The 19,814-nt window shown below is 32.9% G+C and overlaps 2 protein-coding genes across 8 annotated transcripts in view; one reads left to right on the top strand and one right to left on the bottom strand.

The window, feature by feature from the left end:
- Usp16-45 (ubiquitin specific protease 16/45) overlaps positions 1 to 11,851 on the bottom strand; it is a 108,904-nt gene extending 97,053 nt beyond the window's left edge. For 4 of the 6 annotated variants that reach the window (XM_085808738.1, XM_085808741.1, XM_085808745.1 and 1 more), the window contains exons 1-2: positions 11,715 to 11,851; positions 390 to 474 (exon numbers count right to left, since the gene is read on the bottom strand). The gene's annotated coding sequence lies outside the window, so the exon portion shown is untranslated. The remainder of the gene's footprint in view (positions 1 to 389; positions 475 to 11,714) is intronic. The other 2 variants (XM_085808739.1, XM_085808749.1) reach the window with 1 other exon arrangement.
- A 215-nt stretch (positions 11,852 to 12,066) lies between these two features.
- Positions 12,067 to 19,814, top strand: part of Dap160 (dynamin associated protein 160) — a 178,486-nt gene continuing 170,738 nt past the window's right edge. The window contains exon 1 of one of the 2 annotated variants that reach the window (XM_085808735.1): positions 12,067 to 12,247. The gene's annotated coding sequence lies outside the window, so the exon portion shown is untranslated. The remainder of the gene's footprint in view (positions 12,248 to 19,814) is intronic. The other variant, XM_085808736.1, reaches the window with a different exon arrangement.

The following is a 19,814-nucleotide window of genomic DNA, read 5'->3' as shown; positions in this document are numbered from 1 at the left end:
ACTTAAACAACATACATTGAAAGAAATGTTTAATAAAGTTAACAAATAAATACTACGCTTTTTTTTCGTGTGTGTGTAAATTTTGATACCCTTTAGATCATAATTGCTCTTTATTTCATAAATTACGGTTTCATATTTTTAATTGTATAATTTCTGCATGCCATCTTACCATATTTAAATTGATGATCTATAATCCGGAAAAAACCCTAATCCGAAAACGCTGAAGTCCCGATGAGTCCGGATTACGGACTTTGTATTGTATTTAATAGATGAAGGTAACAAACAAAGGTTAAAAAAAATGGCCCTTTGGACGTAATTTAAAATCTGAAACCTTTCAGATTTTCTTTTTCTTTTTGGAATATACAGATTGATTCTTTATTTAGTCATACCTTCATACAGTTTCCAGTTCCTTCATCAAGTTATGAACTTCATCAGATTTTCAATATCCCTCTCCTTACACGTCAGTCCGCATTTCTAACAACAGTAATAATCTTAATTAGTAAGCAGCGACGATATTAAAGGGAGACTGCTTATAGTTGACACTTAAAATGAAGCATTATTAAAATAATAAGAAGAAAAACCAAAAAATTACATTTTATCTTTTAATTTGTCTAAATATGAAAACATTTTGCGATTTTTTAAAACCCACACTCAAACATATTTGTTGAAGAATTATACATATATTTAAGTTATAAAAGCTGCCTAGTTGGTATAGTGGTTAGAGTTGCTGACTGCCGTGCCGAAGGGCAAGGGTTTGAATTATGGAGAAGGCATGGATGTTTGTAAATGTATAGTGTCTGTGCGGCATGGGGGCACTCTAAATATCAAGTGAGCCGAAAGTCCTCTCGAGAGGTTGGTGGTAGAAGAAGAGGGATACAAGATGCTCAGACACGTTTCCCCCTGGTGCTCACCATCAAAACTGGAAGCAAAACTGAGCTAAATCGTACTGTCACCTGTAAGATACTCAAGGCTGTTGCGAATGGCAGAGCTCCTTGCCACAAGGAATTTCGTGGGCCTGGGCTGACTGTAGGCCAGACAAGTCAACATTAGTCAACAACAACAAAAAAATGTTATACAAAAGTAACCCTGCAAGCTAAACGAAATAATATACTAAACGCACCGGATATCGAATATATTGCTGAACACTATTTATTACCTTAAAATTAAAAACAAATTAATTTACATATCTAATAATTTCACACTGAATAAATTGTTCACAGTGTAGTTGATGACAAGGTTCAAACTGTGATTACAATAGGGCACAAAAGATGCTCTAGGGCCGACTGATATCTAAGGATATATCCTAAATTCGTTTCTGCCCACTGCTATGTTACTGACAACGATATAGCTTAAGAGTTTCAACCGGCAATGCTACATTTCCTCCAAAAGTTTGCAAAAACTGCAGTTCATGCATAAGATCTATACTACTTATATCACTTTGGTTTTTATCAGTCAATGCTTTTTGCAGTTCTAGACATAAGTTGAGCTGATATTGTAAATATATGTGAACGGAAATACGCGATGCTGATGCATATGTAAGGGTAGAGGCCGGCGCCGAAGATGTGCTCGACAAGCAATAACAAGCAATCACAAAAAAATTAAATATATCACAAATTACTAAGATTGCAACAGTAGACACAAAATTAGGATTAAGTAATTTGTCGAATGCGTCTACAGTTACATACACAATGGCATCAAGTATTTTCACGTTCAAATAAGACAGTGTGCTGGAAGGAAGGGGCATTCAGACCTGGCAAGCTCGAGGTTGCCTTAACACAGTTAAATGCCTCAACCCCTAGAGGCGATGCAAAAGGCTTCTAACCTATCCGTCGAGTCAGCGAGCTAAGACTAAGCTGAGTCGACAGGAATACTCAGCAACTCACATTCCACATCCCCGTCCTGGAGGGAGTCATTAAAACACTGTCAGACAGACCGGGTCACCAATCTGGCCTGCTAACATTACATGATGGTATACAGACATGGGCTTTAGGTGCCCCCAGGGTGAAACCAAAGAAGGATATGAATATGCAGTTTTTAGGCTCCAAGTAGTAACAGCTTTAATATCATTATTAATCTTTCATGCATTTTAAATAGATGAACATTAAGGTATTTGTGAATGGCAATATTTGAAACCAGACTCGAGTGCCACGTGCGACTCTCGCACGAAGAATGTAATTTATTTTTAAATGTTAGAATATGTTTTCTCTTCTTGTTTGTATGTCGCCATTTTTTAGTGTTAAATAAAAGTTCTTGCTGTGTTCCATCATTGGAGTTGCTTCATATCGCCAAAGAAGTATTACAGTCTTAATTATTTTGGAGGCACCGACGAGATCGAATAATCGTGCGTATTTTTATTTTATTAGTTCATCACTGAACATAATATTAGTGATACCAGATTATTACTTCCTGCTAATAATAAATTATCTCATTTTATTACCGTATTTGATATTATATTTAATATTCATTTAGTTGTCCAGACGGTAGATATATATATTGCTCTATGTTATTCTTATTTTAATCACAATTAATGTGGTAGAGAGAATGAACTTCATATAATTTAAATATTTCATTTTTGAGGTATACGTACTTAACAAAGTACAATTCCTGACTGCATTAATTAATTAAAGTAATTGAATTGAGCTATTTTGAGGAAATATAAAGAACACAGCATTCGTTAATTTTAAACATAGAAACAATGTCTTACTTAGGAAGAGCTCGTAAGGAAGATTTACAAAATCTCGCAGCTGAACTGGGAGTTCATGTGACTGCAGATTTGAAAATAGTCGATTTAAAACAGAAAATTGTTGAAAGCAGAGATTATGATGAAGTCTTCGTCAAAGGAGTCTTAGACACAATAATAGAAGAACGGAAAGAGAGGGAGAAAAGAGAAGAACGGAAAGAGAGGGAGGAAAGAGAAGAACGGAAAGAGAGGGAGGAAAGGGAAAGAGAAGAACGTAGGAGACAGGAAGAAGCAGAAGAGCGGAGAAGGAACGAACAGTATGAATTAGAGAGATTAAGACTTGAAGTCTCAAAATACAGGACAGATCCGGCCGAAAACGGAGCTGCGTCACCTTATGCAGAAATTCGATGACAAGAAAGGAGATATCAGTCTATATTTGCTATTGTTTGAAAGGCAAGCAGAATGGGCTAAAATTGATAAAGAAGAATTTGTATCTCATTTACTAGGAGAGAACCCTCCGATAAAGCTAAAGACTATGAGCACATGAAGAATTTATTGTTAAGACGGTTTAAACTAAGCCCGGAAAAGTTTAGGCAGAAATTTATGAAACATGAAAAGAGTACCGAATTAACATGGGTGGATTTCAATTATGAAATAGAAAATTATTGCAAAGAATGGGTGACAGGTCTAGGAGTTAAGACTTTTGATCAGTTGCTAGATTTGATGGTGATTGACCAACTTAAACGTCGAGTTCCTCCTGAAATTCGAGATCATTTTCTTGATGAGTGGGTAGAGATGATTTCATCTAAAAAATTAGCTGAAAAACTTGATGCCTATGAAAACGTTTGCGGAAACTTTTAAAAAAGTTTGTAGTGGATCAGCAGAAAGAAAGATACAATGCACTAACTCAAGGTAAATTGAGTTCAGATAATAAAAATAAAACTGAAAAAAAAATTGTCATCAGGATTTAATTCGCAAAGCTGGTTTCATAGACCTAGAAGTCCACGTCCGGATGATAAATATGAAAAACGAAAAACGCCACAATGCTATCAGTGTGGGTCCTATCAACATTTAAGACCCCAATGTCCAAAACTTAAGAATAGTACTGAATCTCCTGCTAATCTTAACAGAATTAGTGCAAAACTAGAGGATAAATTTCTATTACCTTATACTAGTATGGGTTACGTAAATGGTCATAACATTCCTATATTAAGGGATTCAGGTGCTAGTATTGATATAGTTTGTTGCAAATACATCACGCCGGAAATGCTGACAGGTGAAAATGTGTGGGTGCAACAGCCATTAGATTTGAATCCAACCTGTTTACCATTGGCTGAGATCGAACTAAATTGTGATTTTGGGCGAGTAATAACTAAGGCTGCCATTATTAGAAATGAACTCGACAAAGGAAGGTATTTATTAGGCAATCGAACTTTTGCACTGTTGAATAAACAAAGAAAGGAACCTGATAATCATCCTCACCAGGTTAATGCCGTCTCTACTAGAGTTCAAAGGAAAAGAAAAATAGCTGAAGAGAAGATCTTGGAACCGATGAAAGAAGAAAATAAAGCATCCAGAGATATCTTTGAAGAAGTTAAATCACCGGAATTAAACGTGGAAGATTTTCACGAAAATTTGAAAAACGATAAAGAAATTAATATTGAGAATCATTTTGCATTGCAGCGTTATCATCATCTTTCGGCTTTTGATTTAATATCAAAGCCGCTACTAATAGACGAAGAAAACAATTGTCGAAAGCAAATGACAATTGAATATTATCCGAAAGGCACACATGAACTGAGGAGAGGCTTTGCTGTGAATTATAGCCGAGGAACTGGTCCACCATGGAAGAGATCTAGGCGCCGTCAAGGTAAAAAAGGAAGACTAGATCATTCTCCATTTTTTTCTATTTAAATGTGATGTAAAAGTACTTGTTGAAAACTTAAAATTTTGGTTTAAAGTTTGGAACTTATGGGAGAAATTACCTCTTCTTAAAATAATTCAGAATGCCAAGCTCATAAACTTTCGAATTTTACAGAACTTTTCCCTTCGGAAAAAGTCTCTCCGTTGGGGGGGGGAGAGGTTGCAACAGCTTTAATATCGTTATTAATCTTTCGTGCATTTTAAATAGATGAACATTAAGGTATTTGTGAATGGCAATATTTGAAACCAGACTCGAGTGCCATGTGCGACTCTCGCACGAAGAATGTAATTTATTTTTAAATGTTAGAATATGTTTTCTCTTCTTGTTTGTATGTCGCCATTTTTGAGTGTTAAATAAAAGTTATTGCTGTGTTCCATCATTGGAGTTGCTTCATATCACCAAAGAAGTATTACAAGATGCCCACTGGATACCTCAAGCAGTTTAAAGTCTCGTTGACTTAGCCAACTCCACCGACGAGGGTGTTTCGTCTCAGAAAACCATCAATATCTGACTATATAGCTCCACCACAACCAACGGAACGAACAAAACAGTACCATATGGTCCCTGATTTTATAATCTATACAATATATTAAATTTGAATTTATATATAAATATATACATTAAATAAAGTTATGAGAATAATTTTGATTTATATACATAAAAATTAATTAATTCTAATTTGAAAGTTTTGTAATAGCTGTGGAGTAGAGAATTTATCAGCTCACATGTGTTTATGAAGAGCCCATAGGAATTTGAGTTTAAGTTATAGTTATTTAAAAAGGGCTAAAAGTTCATAGGTTCTTTTTTTGATGTCTTGAGTATCAATAAGACAAGCCAAAAACATGTTCAAATAAGACAAGAATTTTCCTGTTCAGACAGGCAGCAAGACGGACTGTTTGTTTTAATGATTGCCCATCGCGTTCTTGATCTGGTGCCCTTGGCACAGGCCTGATCATATACAAAAACAGTAAGATTATCTTAATAAATATATCAATGAAAAAGACATACATGCTTCTTGTAGTTACATCAATTAAAATAAAATATCCATATGTTATATAAAAATGTAAATTGGAACACGGTAAATGTAAATATCACCAACTTTGGCGATAATAATTCAAACCTGGTAACATATTGGATTCATCCTATTCGCTTGCTCGAAGCTTGCAGCCATTCCTCTTGTGTTTTGTTGAATTATCACTGTCGTTGTTCGCATTTGGAGATTTATATTATTCTTTTCTTATTTTTTTTTTCTGATTTTCCACGTTATTTTTTTATGAATTTTTTAACAACGAATAGATAGAAATATTTTCGTACAATTAAAGAAGTTTTCGTCGATAGGTGCAGGTTTTCGGCTCGTCATTTCGAGATCAAAGGAAGAAAATATGGCGGGAGGGGTGAATGCTAATTTGCAACACGGCTGATCACGTTGTGTTCTTAATTACTAACGGCTGTAAGCACGCAGAACCATAAGGTTTCCAACCCCTAAAATAATTTGTTTTCGAAGGTAGCAAAAATGTTCATGTGCATTTTAAATAATTAAGTAATGCTTTTATTTTTATTACTGGTACTACTAAAATTACTACTAAAATTGGTTTTTACTACTAAAATTTATCTAAAATTAGAAAATAAATTAATTTTTATGGCATAAAATTTTAACAAGCTACTATATTGTTAATGCTTTTCTAACAATAACCTTTCAAAAGATGGCAGGTGTGACATAAATAGCTGATTAAATTTAAATAAAAAATATTATTGATTATCTAAGATGACAGAATAGTTTGATGCATCCCCGTGGTCATCAAAATTAGCAAACCACTGCTGGCAACGAATACAGTTCAAATTAATCTTGAAAAATAATAAAATGTATAAAGTTCTAGTTTTATTAACAATGCTACTGAAGAAAATTTGATTATTGTTGAAGGTTATTTGTATTGTGAAATATATTATGAAAAAGACAGGTATTTGTTTCAACGTAAAATGCTTTAAGCTGTAAGTAAGTAAACTTGAAAAAAAAAAAAAAATTACTGAAAAATGTTTTTGTAAAATGGATGTACTAAAGGTCATGCATTCATTAATTTATTACATGGGCATGGCTCTTATCGAAATACACCAATCAACAAGCAAAGTACTTGAAAATGAAAAAAGGACACTTGTAATTGAAATATTAGTATTCTATAAGAATTAGAGAAAATACATATAAGTATAATGTAAACGTAAGTATAAGAATATTAATTTTTATTTTTTAAATGAATTTTTACTTCCCCTTATGTTTAATATATTGTTTTCTGTGCTAACTTGAATTTAATACAAATTTATTTTCGTATATCATGTTTAACCAGTTAGTTTTACACCTACATGCTTATTATCTGTGAATTTTTACTACCATATGCTTAATATATTTTTTGTCTGCTAACTTGAATTTACATGCACTAAAAATCACGTTTATAAAATATCATGTTTACACAGGGTTGCCACTCAAACAGGAGAATGAAATTCCCTGACTTTTCCAGGTTTTCCAGGTGTGTTTCAAGAAAATTCCAGTCTATCCGCGTAATGTACGTTGGCTGTACTAAGAGGTAAATTAATTATGGTATTACTTGTATTGTGTAGCAAATTCACTTAATTATTTAATAAATCCCAGAGGACATTTATTCTTAATTATTCTTGGTATACTTTGTTTGATAATTTTGTTTAGTTTTCCACTTAAGAAACTTAATAAAATTTAAGATATATATATTGGATAACAAATGTATGTTTTATTTAATTATTACTCATGGTCATCACCAGTTCAACACAAGGCTAATCCAGTCCTTATAAATCACAATGCAATGCTAAATAGTTAGGTTAGATTTTAGGTAAATTTAATTTGCGTGAGGTATGTTCTTAAAAGGCAACTTAACACTTGAAAACACAAATATAATTATAATAGTTGTTGTTTTCTCCACTGAAGATTGAAATTAGAATCTTCCCAATCTGGAATAAAATAAGGCTTTTTTTGCAGACATTCTGCAGCTAAACGAAAGAAAGAAATCTATTTTAATAAATTGAGGTATTTTATATTTATTTCGCAGCATACATAAGGAAAAAATATGTGCATTAAATTTGTATTAAATTTGGTATGTCATCATACTGCTATAATTAATTTCAGGATTATGCCAGAGAAAATTTCCTGAAATTTGGAAATATTATTTACTAATAATAAATAAATTTAGAGGGAAGAAGCGACATTAAATTATATGAATAACAAAAAAATAATTACTTAAAAATTGAATTAGAATAATCAACGATATTTTAGCGAATATAGTTATATTACATGGCTAGCCTAGATGACTGATTACTATTTTTTTATTTTACTGAAAAATGGCAAGGTATTTATTAAAAAGAAAAAAAAAAAGGTTTAAAAAGATTTTGCGGTAAAATTCTAGTATACGGTAAGGCTTTGGCACGATTTTGAAAATTGTCGCCAAGACCAAAATGACCCGTTTACTGCGCATCAAGATGTCGCCAAATCCCATTATTATTCTAACCAAAGAAAGTCTATGTAAAGAAGAAAAGGTTCCATATAAGTAAAATGCTATTACGCCGCTAGAACGCGGAGGGAAAATTTGCCAAGGGATTTGGCGACGGAACCTGGCAGCCAGAATTTCCCTCTCCGCGATGTGTACAGGAAATTGAGAAACACGTGTTAAGAAGAAACGCTTTTTGACAAAAGGAAAACTACGAAAATCCGTTTTTAAATTATTGCGAAAAATCCAAGAAGAAACGTTAAAGAAATTTTAAACGATATTCATTTTATGAACTCTTGATAACGTGACCTTCGAACTTCGACACCGGTTTCGAGCTTTGGCAACAGATATATCAGACATGCACAGCTGTTTTCCCTCTATGATGGAACGGAGCCACAGCCACGTCTGTTGCAGAGAGGTTTTCCTTCTTTACAATACATATTCTTTGATTCTAACCTCCATGGTACCGTATACTAGGATTAAACCCATTTTGTTTTATACGAGAACAGGTACTTTCTTTAGTTCATGCACTGCACATGCGATTCTCGAGAATATTGGAAACCAAAAGTTGCTTTGCCTTTCTAAAAGACAATCAAATTGGAGCTGCGAAAATTGGCTCTATGCCAGCTACCCGAATGACACTCACGTGATACATAATTTGCCAAAAAAGTTACCTCTTCCGACGTCGGCGCAAAAATCGCTTTTTTTGGCTGGATCGTTGTATGAACTTCCCTGACTTTTCCAGATTTTGACAAAAATACTTAAATTCCCTGACTTTTCCCTGAATATTTTGGTCAATTTTCGAATTCCCTGACTTTTCCCGGTTCTCCAGGTTTTCCAGGTAGCGTGGCAACCCTGTTTACAGCTCGGCTCATCGAAGATGAGCCACGAGCTTGGCGAGTAAAAATGCAATGGCGCCAACGAGTTCTTTCCCGAAGCGCCAATGGGTTCTCTGTGGATGAAAACCCTGTAAATTATTTAATAAAAGGAAGAAAAAAATAACAGAATTTTATTGAGTCATATTTTTAATTGTTTGACTAGATTGTAGATGCGTTCGCCGTTCGATCTAAATTGTTTCAATGCAAACCAGGGAAATGGTCAAGAAGTTTTTGAAGACTGAGAAGCGGTTAAGGTATATTAAAGGGTGCCCCTTGGATTATCGCTGTTGCTTCATTTACAGTAGTTGAATGTTATGGAAACCCTAGTATGATGTAACTGGTTGCGTGTTTGCAGTGAGTTTGAATGATGGGAAAAAATTAAGGGCTTCCTTGCGTGTTGGATGCTGCTTAGAAAGTACGGTAAAATGGCTGAATGTGGTAAGATTAATTTGAAGTTTATGTACGATTTGGAATGAAAGTGAAAAAAGTATTAATTGACTGGTGTGTAAATGAAGGTTTACATTATATGTGTCCTGTTTGTACGAAGGAAATGCATATGGTCGAACGTTGGACGATATTTGAACTCTTATTAGAGGACTCTTTATTTTTGTGAATTAATGTGGCGATGCCAGTATACAGATTCCAGTTCAGATAATTTTAGGAAGTTTTTGGATGCTGTTAAGGAATTTTGTTTGACTGAAGACACAGAAATTTCTAAATAAGGTAAATGGATATTTCCTTTGTGTACTGCTAAAAAGTCAAAGAACTGCACAAACTCGGTGTCAATGTACCGACAGAAATTGCCAAGGGGCACCTGTAAATATATTTAAACCCTGAGAAGCTTATTTTGTTTAACCGTTTGACTGCTACGCGGCACAAAAGCGCTACGTTCATTTGTCTCGAAAACCACTATGCAGCACTTCTGCGCTTCGAGTTTCAGTGTGTCTTTGTTGCTTTATAATATGAAAAGAATTAATAAAATTGATTGATATTTGTCTAAATGAGAGCTTTTTATTTGACATCAGTTCAAAATATGTCCCGCAGTTTTCGTGCGTTCTTGCAAGAATTGCTTAGCAGTCAAACGGTTGATGAAAAGTATGCCTAACCTATATTTACTGGAAGGAGATAACGCTTGTTCAGATAATATGAGCAGATATTTGGGTAAAATCCTAGTATACGGTGCGGCCTTGGTGCGATTTTTAAAATTGTCGCCAACACCAAAATGATGTGTTTACGTTTGTCGCCAAATTTTTGGTAACCTCAAAGTAAAGCGTCACCACAAGTTTGAGTTGGCAAAAAAAGTAAACAAAATGATAATCATAAGATAATAAATCCTAAGCATACAGTGAGACACAAGAAAAAAAGCAAGCATTGAACAAAGCAAGCATAATTTTTAACAGACCTTTATAACAAATAAAAATATAATTTTCAACATGCATCGCAAGAAATACAAAACATTCACATATCAAATATAATAAATTAAATACCATGGCTCAGTGTCACATATGTCTATATCATAACTCAAATGCCATAGCCCTCAAACTCGGGTGGCGGATATATTGCTTTTATTGCGTCAATATTGCTTTTATTGCAAATATAAAATCTTTCATTTTTTCGGATGACGATTTATTATTTTTCAGGCACCGCCACATATATTCCACCAAATAAAAGTTAAACTCTTCGCTTACCTTTTTCATCCCCTTCATCCCACGCTTAACAGCACTCCATGTTCCTACCAAATCCTAGTATACGGTGCAGCCATGGCGCGATTTTTAAAATTCGGCACCAATCCGGCATCTACTGCCCATTGAATTACAGCAAGCTTTCCTTCCAGTTCTAACTTCCAAAAAAATTTCGTGTTTAAATATTCGCAATTCATAGCACTGCACAGCATAATCGAAAAGTAACGTTATCCAACTGTAGAACAAAATACGTTAGCAACTCGAACTGTAGAATAAAAGACGATATCAAACTAAAATCATATTCAGTATCTGACCAAAAATCGGTTAATTAAAAAATATTAACCAATCACAAACTCGGCGGAACCACTACTGTTATTTTAAAAAATACAAAAAATAAAAGATAATTTTACCTGAACATATGTTATCCTTTCTCATTCAGTTCAGCCGAAGACAGAAGATTAACGGAACTTCAAACAATGGTTTGAAATAATTCTCTTCCAACTACACCAATCAAAAGTTCTCAATTTAATATATTTAATGAGCATGCGCGAAAATGCTCCCAAATGCACTCTCCTCCAGAGCATTCAAAATCGGCTTGGTTACCACAATTGGCGCGCTTATTAGTCTCTTAAACCCAAATTTCGCCAACTCTCATGTGCACCGTATACTAGGATTAAGCCGATATTTGTAACATATTAAAATTATGTAACCGCTGATTCACTACTTATTATTACAGAAAATTCTGACACCGCGCAGAACCGCACTTGCATTTCCCTAAACGTGCTACTGCACTAAAAATTTTATTTCAAGACATAATTTTTAATGATTATATTATTTACAATTCATCTTTCCCGAGAAAAATATTCCGTAAAACTATGATATAAAGCTTCACGCTTAAAAAAACTATAAATTCGCATCTTATGGCACTTGCAATAACCGGAGAAATAAATCACTTCCCTTAGGCGCAAAAATAACTCAAATGAACAAAAATATAAGATTCATAACATGAGTAGCTAACTTTATAAGTGTTAAAATATGTCTTACCTTGTAAGAATCTTTAATAAAAATTTACGATAAAATATTTATATAATAAGTTATATTAATATTAAAAATGTGCTTTTTTTTTTTTTTCTAAAGTTGCTCAAGTATTTCAAATTTGTCCATACAGTAATATGTGTAAACAAACATAAAGAATGTTGCCATAAAATAAAGCAAAATAAATACCATGCTATCAAAATTTTCTTTAATTTAATACAGGAAACTAAACGATGTCAAAAGAAAAGAATCTTAATTTAAAACTATTAACACATTTATTTTGTTAATATTTAAAGTATTAAAAATATACTTGCACGAGAGAACATTTGTAGCAGTTAAAACTCATCCGCTTAACCGTGAAGGAAAAATAGATTAAATTTTATTTTAAAATGTGCGGAAATGTTCTTGGTTTAAATGAAGTAATTAGTAAACTTAAAAGATTTCTGGATTCATTTTAATAGTTTATAAAAAATAATAAATTTTATAAATATGAGAAATCAATTTTTATTAGTATGCTGGGGCGAAATCCTTGTGAGATGTCGGTAAGGTTCCTCCTCTCTAAGATTGCATTTGCTATACTAATGTTATAAGATTAAACGACAGATTCATTTTATAGAATAACTTGTTGTAGTCTTCAATACGTTATTATCTTATTTACGGTTCATAATATCCTGTACTTAATTTGTCAGTAATGCAAAATAAAAAATTGTCTGTGTGTAATTTTTATAGGATTCTTTAAAAATTAAAACACTGACTTATTTTCGTAATATTTGTATTGCATATTCTAATGTTTATATTTCATAAATTTACTAGATTATTAGTGTACTGTATAGGTACTGGAATGACTTTAAAAATATATAAAATTGAAAGATTTGAAAGCGTTTTTGGCTCTCACTAATGGTATTTAAGCTCTTTTATTGAAATATTTTATTTTAAATAAAATTTAGAAGCAATATGAAAAAAGAGATACTTTTCTGGGATATTTTACTTATTTATTTATTTTTGCATTTAAAAAGAGATACAATAGTAGACAATTTGTATAATTAGCATGTGAACACAGAGCCAGATTTACTTAATAATATAATATAAATAGTATTAAAATACATTATAACAGATTTATAAAGGGCCCCATATCTGAAATAGCTTAGGGCCTTATGAAGTCTAAATCTGACTCTGCATGAACAACAAATTTTTAAAACTTAATTAGAACGCCATACTCCTCGCATAATTTTGAGAAGGTATGCCTTTATCCATTTTTTTGCAGCAGTTCCACTTTTTGTTTAATGGAGATCAAAACATGGTTTTGCTTTACTCCAGAATTGGAAACTCTTTTCGACATAATTGAAAGTTCAAGCTTAGTTTTTATAAAATTATCGTAATAATAACAGTCTTCAAAAAATAATAAGCTGGATCAAAATCAGAAGATCAGGGAGCAGCACAGTCTACTACATTAATTGAAATGCCTTAGAATCAGTAAAGATATTTTTAGCCTAGCTTAATAGCGTCTGTTATGCATTGTCTGAGTATCGCAAGTTTGTCGATGAAAGCCAAGTTGTTTCGCTAAATTTTGTCTTCCTCTTATTGCATACTGAATTAAGCCTGAATTGTATTAGTTTAGTTATTTACTATATTTACGTTTATTTTTTGCATATGCTTCAAACTAATCAAAGTCCTGAATGAATAAGCTCCCACATATACTTAAGGCTTTATCTAGGGCCTGCGCTCGATACCGCCTGGTGCAGTCTCTACGGGTCCTAAATTCTGCTATAAACTACTTTCCTAAGTTCTAAATTTTCACCATGCCTAAACTTTGGATTCCATGCTTTCCATAAATCATAAAAACTTCTCATTCCTTAATTTTCCCGCTCGGTGCTTCCCCAAATTCTAAAAGTTTAGTCTTCCCTAAATTCTGACTTCCAGTGCAAACATATTCTGTCGCCGCTTCTGAATTTTTGGTGAATAACATATCAGTTTTTCTTAATTAAAATAGCACTAAATGTAATCTTTATACCTATGAGTTTCACTAACAAACAATTTTTAGCATATGAAAAGAAATTTTTGTTGAATTTTTCCTTGTCAACATTTCTTAGAGCATTTAAAAATCTATAATCATCGGCAAGCGTAATGTTAGCGTAAAAGGTTGCCATACTCTTGTTATTCAATTACTAATATAAGAAAAGTTTAGACATCGCAGCATGAATTATTACTGAAGCTGTCATGTATTGAAAAACGTGCGGTGATGAAAGCAAAATATAAAAAAAAATTACTCGCCAGGTCGGCATCAGGGATATAAAATAGGTAAATGTTTCGGTTTGAGATGTATGCTAAGTAGATACTTAGCTACGGAGCCAAATTATTAATCTCACAAATTTATGCATACATGATTGTTTTTCATAGCGAGGTATTTTATTTAGTGCCTAAGTGAAATCAAGAATCGGAAGTTTTAAGTGAAAATCTCCACATGTTTTATTATGGAAGGAAAAATCAAATGCGCATTGGTAAAGCATTAATTAAAAAAAAAAAAAAAAAAATTGTGGTTTTGAAGTCTGGATATTAGATCATTCCGGATAATGGACGTCCGGATTTCGGACTTTGTACTGTATTATAAGAGCAGGCAAGATTCAAGATTCAGGAGGTAGAAATAAAAATATCATATTAAATACTGGTAATGTTAATATTACTAGCTAAACTTACTGGAATGCAGGTGTCTTTCAAATAAATAAGCATCCAAGTGGTAAAGTCGCTGAACATGCTGAATCCCGTGAACAGGTTGGCAGCACAGACATTTTCATGGTTTTCCCCATGTGTAACGTGTATACAAGCCAGTTTTCCTATGAAAGTCCTGCATGAAGGCATTCCTTTCCTTAGCCCCTTCGCACCGGGTAGCGCATACACGCGCTTATCGCGGAGGCCGGCAGTGTCTTACGTGAGCGTCTGTCCAGGACCGAGGGTTTTTTTGCTATTAAGCCTAAATCCATGAAATTTCCAAAGTATCAATGCATTGTTTAATAATGCTCTATAGAGTATTTAAATGGCTTGTGCTTTATAGATATTTTTATACTATATACTTTAATTACCTTATTTCTTGTTTAAATGCATATTTTACACATTTTATTTTCATTACACACCATTTTATGACTTTAAACATTATACATCTGAAAACTAAATATATTACTTAAAATTCTCTTTTCGTATGAAAAATTTGAAAACAGGGAAACATAGTCTTACGTTAGTCCTACGTTACATTCCTTGCACTTGTAATAACTCATTTGCCGTTTTGGAGGATTTTTTCAGGAATGTGAACAAACGAAGCATCATCGTCTCATTTTCTTATCAGTCTCTTCTGAGGAAAGTTTTGGAAAATGTCTTTCAGTTAATCTGAGCAGATTTAATGATTCTGCTGATCTTGGTGTGATTGCAACGTTAAAAACAGAAAGAATTCATGTCTAACAAATTTTCTATTAAAAAATATTTATTCGGTCTGTTTCTATTAAAAACAGAAATAATTCACGTCTAACAAGATCTAATTTAAACCGAAATACACAACGCTTTAGCGAAAATAAAACTTATCTACTTACAAAAAACAACTACCACGTGCGAATTTAAAGAGACGTCATAAATCACGCCATTCGGAAACATTTATTTCCCCTTTTGCTTATATAATCAAAAACACGTGTATATGAGTCATGCTTCTCTCATTTCGAGTAGAAGGTCTAATGTACACGTATCTGAAACCATATGGACATACAGGGCCATCTTGTGGCAGAAATTATAGTTTTTAAAGCGTTTCAGGACACTGGCACAAAAACGTGACAGTTGGGGCTGAACGGGAAAATGCTCTGGCACGCCTGCGTGTCGGCCGGGAAGTGAGTGTGTTCGTTGCTGGCGCGTAGACATGACAGTCGGTGCGAAGGGGTTAGGCAGATAGCTCTTGATTCTTTGCCATAATTACACTAACCAAACCAAATCTTTTAAAAAAATAATGTTGTGCTAGTTACTGATAGTTTATTTATGAATACCTTTCATTTGGTATGCTTTAATAATATTCTCAAAAATTAAATTATTCACAGAATTTTTCCCTCTTGAATTTTGTATGATAGAATTAGTTAAAAAAAGGGGTTCTATTCTGTTAGAGCGGCATCAAATAAAAATGCACACTTTTCTTTTTTTCCTTTTTTTTGCCATCAATTGTTGCCAAGTATAAAATTATGAAATAATAATAGAGTTCAAGAGATTAGAAAAATTAGTTCTGTAAAAAAAAAAAAAAAATTTGGCTAATTTTTGGAATATGGTAACAGGTAGTTTGGTAACATTTTGGTAAGGCGATAAAGGTTACTAGCTAGGACTTTAGCAGTGTACATGGATAAAGTCAAGAGTGTGTGCAATGCCATTTTTGTGCAATTCTGGGATGTTTTATTAAGTGAAAATAGGTCAACGTGTACATGGATACCGTGTATGTGCAATTCTTAAAAACGCGGTAAGCAGTTTGCAATTCTGCACCTAATCTTTGTCATGATTAATCACTTTTGTTCCATAAAAGTTCTAGCATAAGCATAGTTTGGCTAGCAGATTGTTGGGGGAAAAATTGTTGAGTAAAAAAAAAAAAAAAAAAAAAAAAAAACATGCCCTTTACTTCGTGAAAACAAAATGGCATCCAAACCAAAAACTAGCAGTGTTGTCCTGAAGGAATCCTATGGCAGGCTTTTCATCATTAGGTAATTGCAAAATTGTGTAGTCCATCGTACTGAAAAAAATTCAAGTAAAATCTGACAACAACAGATAATGTGATAATATTTCAAACGAAACTAGAAATCTTGAGTCTCGATATTTAAAACATTAAATTCTCGAGCCACAGTGTTTGGCTTCATGTTGTAGCGTAGTTTTCTTCACATTTTTTCTTCATTTTTAATTGACGCCGCTCTAGCGGAATAGTACCAAAAAATTCATGGAAATACATGAGTAAATAAGTAATACAGTCAAAAGTCGTTAATTCGGACACCCATAATTCGGAATGATCTATAATCCGGACCTCAAAACTAAAAACTTTCTGCGCATGCGCCGCGTTGACACATGCGCATAGGCGTTTACGCATGCACATAAGACCTTTTACGACTGCGCATATGAGTGTGCACAAGTGCAGAATACGTTTTCGCGTGCGCGTTTTATGTATAATGGACGTATAAGCTAAAATTATCTAATTATCTATTTCAGTTAATGTTGATGATTGCGTTGTTCCTTAAATTTCGAATTGGATCCAGCTTATTATTTTTTGCAGACTGTAAGAGCAATTTTATAAAAGTAAGCTTAAACTTTCGATTATATCAAATAGAATTTCCGATATATATTTGTTAATATGTAAAGGATCTAAAACGAAAGTATGTTTTGAAATCCGAAATCTGTTTATCAATTTCACGCTGCTCGGCAGGGGGAACGCCGTAGCGGGCGCGTAATGAATTGGAGGTTGATCTCTCAGCACTATCCTTATCTTCAGGGCAGATGTTTTTATTTTATTTGGCTTATAATTCCTTACCAAATTAGTATTTCATCTCGATGTGCTCCATCTTTGATATGATTTAAAACAAGATCCTCGTCATTATAATTCGCTTCCGATAGCGAAGAAAGTAACGGAGGTTATTGAAAACGAAAAAATTTCGATTGACAAATTAGTCAGTGTTCTCGACACAGCAATTATAGGACTTGAACAGCGGAACTTTGTAACTGAACAAGAAATTATGTCTGTTTAATAGAATTAAAGAGAAAGTATTATCACATGAAACGAAGCAAAACTTAAACAACTTACATTGAAAGAAATGTTTAATAAAGTAAACAAATAAATATTAAGCTTTTTCTTTTTGCAAATTTTGATACCCTTTAGATCATAATTGTTCTTTATTTCATAAATTACGGTTTCATATTTTTAATTTTAGAATTTCTGCATGCCATCTTACGAAATTTAAACTGATGATCTATAATCCTGAAAAATCGATAATCCGGAATCGCCGAAGTCCTGACGAGTCCGGATTAACGACTTTTGACCGTAATGCACTGCTAGACAAACTGATTTATGCAGCAGGAGTGTTAACTGTTTGACAGAGTATAATGCATTTTTACTGTATCCTCAAGTAATTCTTTTTCCCTTTACTCTCTTTTGTGCATAGAAACTGCCAACATTTGTAGTCTTCTGCTTAATGTTTTATAAGTATGAGATTAATACATTTTTCTTCTGTAAATGACTTGCATTAGTCATACATTTCATTAGAATATTCTTTTCCTGGCATTCTTAAAGAACCGAATGTTTATATGTAATGATATATGTGTCATTTAAATAAAAACCCATTTATTCCATCAGTAATTTCCTTTTTATGATTATCCATCTGGACAAAAATTTACAGTCATTAAATTCAATTACCTATTAAAAAAAAAGAAAAGAAAAGCATGTTTATTGCACAGTTTGTGGTATACCTGAACTGGCTAAGTGAGAGATTGGTGCAGGACGAATGATTTGGCACATTTGATAGGCACATGTATGTGTAAGAGAGAAAAAAATGTTGTGAATCACTGGGTGACAAACATCACGTGAATTAACCAAACTATCTTTAAACACCTACTTTTCACAGGTTTTCATTCATAAAAAGCTCTTAAACGATATTTTGCATGTTATCTAAATTATGCATTCATTGGCTTGGCTATCATATTTATTTTGTAAATGTGAAAATTGCATATCCTTATATATAAAGTTTGAAAGTTAGTCTATATTTTAGTGTGCCACTTGAATTATCGCCAAGTTGTTATTTCATTTATCACCAAATTCAAATGTTATGGAAATCCTATTATGACTTGATTGGTTGGGTGATTGCAGTGAACTTGACTGATGAGAAAATATTTGTAAGGGCTTATTTCTGCGTTGGACGTCAGTTAGGAAGTACGTTGTATATTGTATTTTGTGCTTTTGCATCGTAAAAATGGCTGCCGATGGCAAACTGGGTGTTTGAGGGTATAGAACAAAAAAGCAGATTTTTTTTTTTTTTTTTTTTTTTTTTTTGAAGTGGTTGAGGACAGAAGAAACAAAACTTTGTGGGATGTATTTCAACGGAATATTTCACCTGGAACAATGATCATGTGTTTCACCAATTACAGTACACCAAATGGCATTATAAACCTTAGATCTGGATGTGAAAAAATAGGTGTCATATCTCACACTTGGTTTAAAGGATTGCATCTAAATTTCCTTACAGCTGTAAAATTTTGTTACTCTTGGTGCCATGAACTGACAGAGTTTTGTATCATGCAATTAAAAATAAACTATGGTTAAATGAACCACATACAGTCATTGACTGAAACAATTACAGGTGGGACATTTGTGCTTATGCCATGTTATATAGACCTGAAATTAAAATTGATGGAAAGGACAAAATAGTAGAAGTTCATGAGAAAAAAGAGTAATGTTGGATGTATTCGTCCTTCATAGTGGGTTTTTCATGTCTTGAAAGTGCGACTTAGGATATATGTTAGATTTATATATAGCATTGTTTTTAACATAGGTATTTTGACACAAAATCAAACTTTTTTCTGAAATAGCATACCAATTTTTTCCATATTTCGATTCTATGGTTCAAATTATGCCTGGATGTTAAATTTTGTAAAATTTGGTGTGAAATTTACGGAGAAATTCAAAAATTGATCTTGGCGCAAATTCAAAAATTGGCTCAATTGGCAAACTTCGTTAATATATGGCAACCAATTTTCCTTTCCCTTCCATTTTCCCGGAGCAGCGAAAAAAGGCACCTCGTTCCTATCTTTTTACATTGTGTATGAGCAAAAAAAAGTCACATTGTTCTAACTTTCAAATAATTTTAGCAAAGTGTCTAAGCCACATTTGATGTTTTATTGCTTTCAACAAATATGCCAAATTTCAAAATACACCAATATATAAATTCACGTATATCTTCGGAAATTTTGAATAGGAAACTATAATTTTTTGCAGGTATGCTTAGAATACATCTACTTACTTGATGGTATCAACTTGATGGTAAAATTTTTTAAAGATTATTCTTCAAAAATGTTTTTGAAAAATTTATAAAAATTATTTAAAAATACAAATTTTAAAAA

The sequence above is a fragment of the Stegodyphus dumicola genome, chromosome 1, assembly GCF_044657685.1.
Source record: "Stegodyphus dumicola isolate Sdum_Otavi_A_Nest chromosome 1, ASM4465768v1".
Taxonomy (NCBI): Eukaryota; Metazoa; Arthropoda; class Arachnida; order Araneae; family Eresidae; genus Stegodyphus; species Stegodyphus dumicola.
The sequence above is the reverse complement of the archived record's forward strand: the minus strand, read 5'-3'. Positions and strand labels throughout refer to the sequence as shown.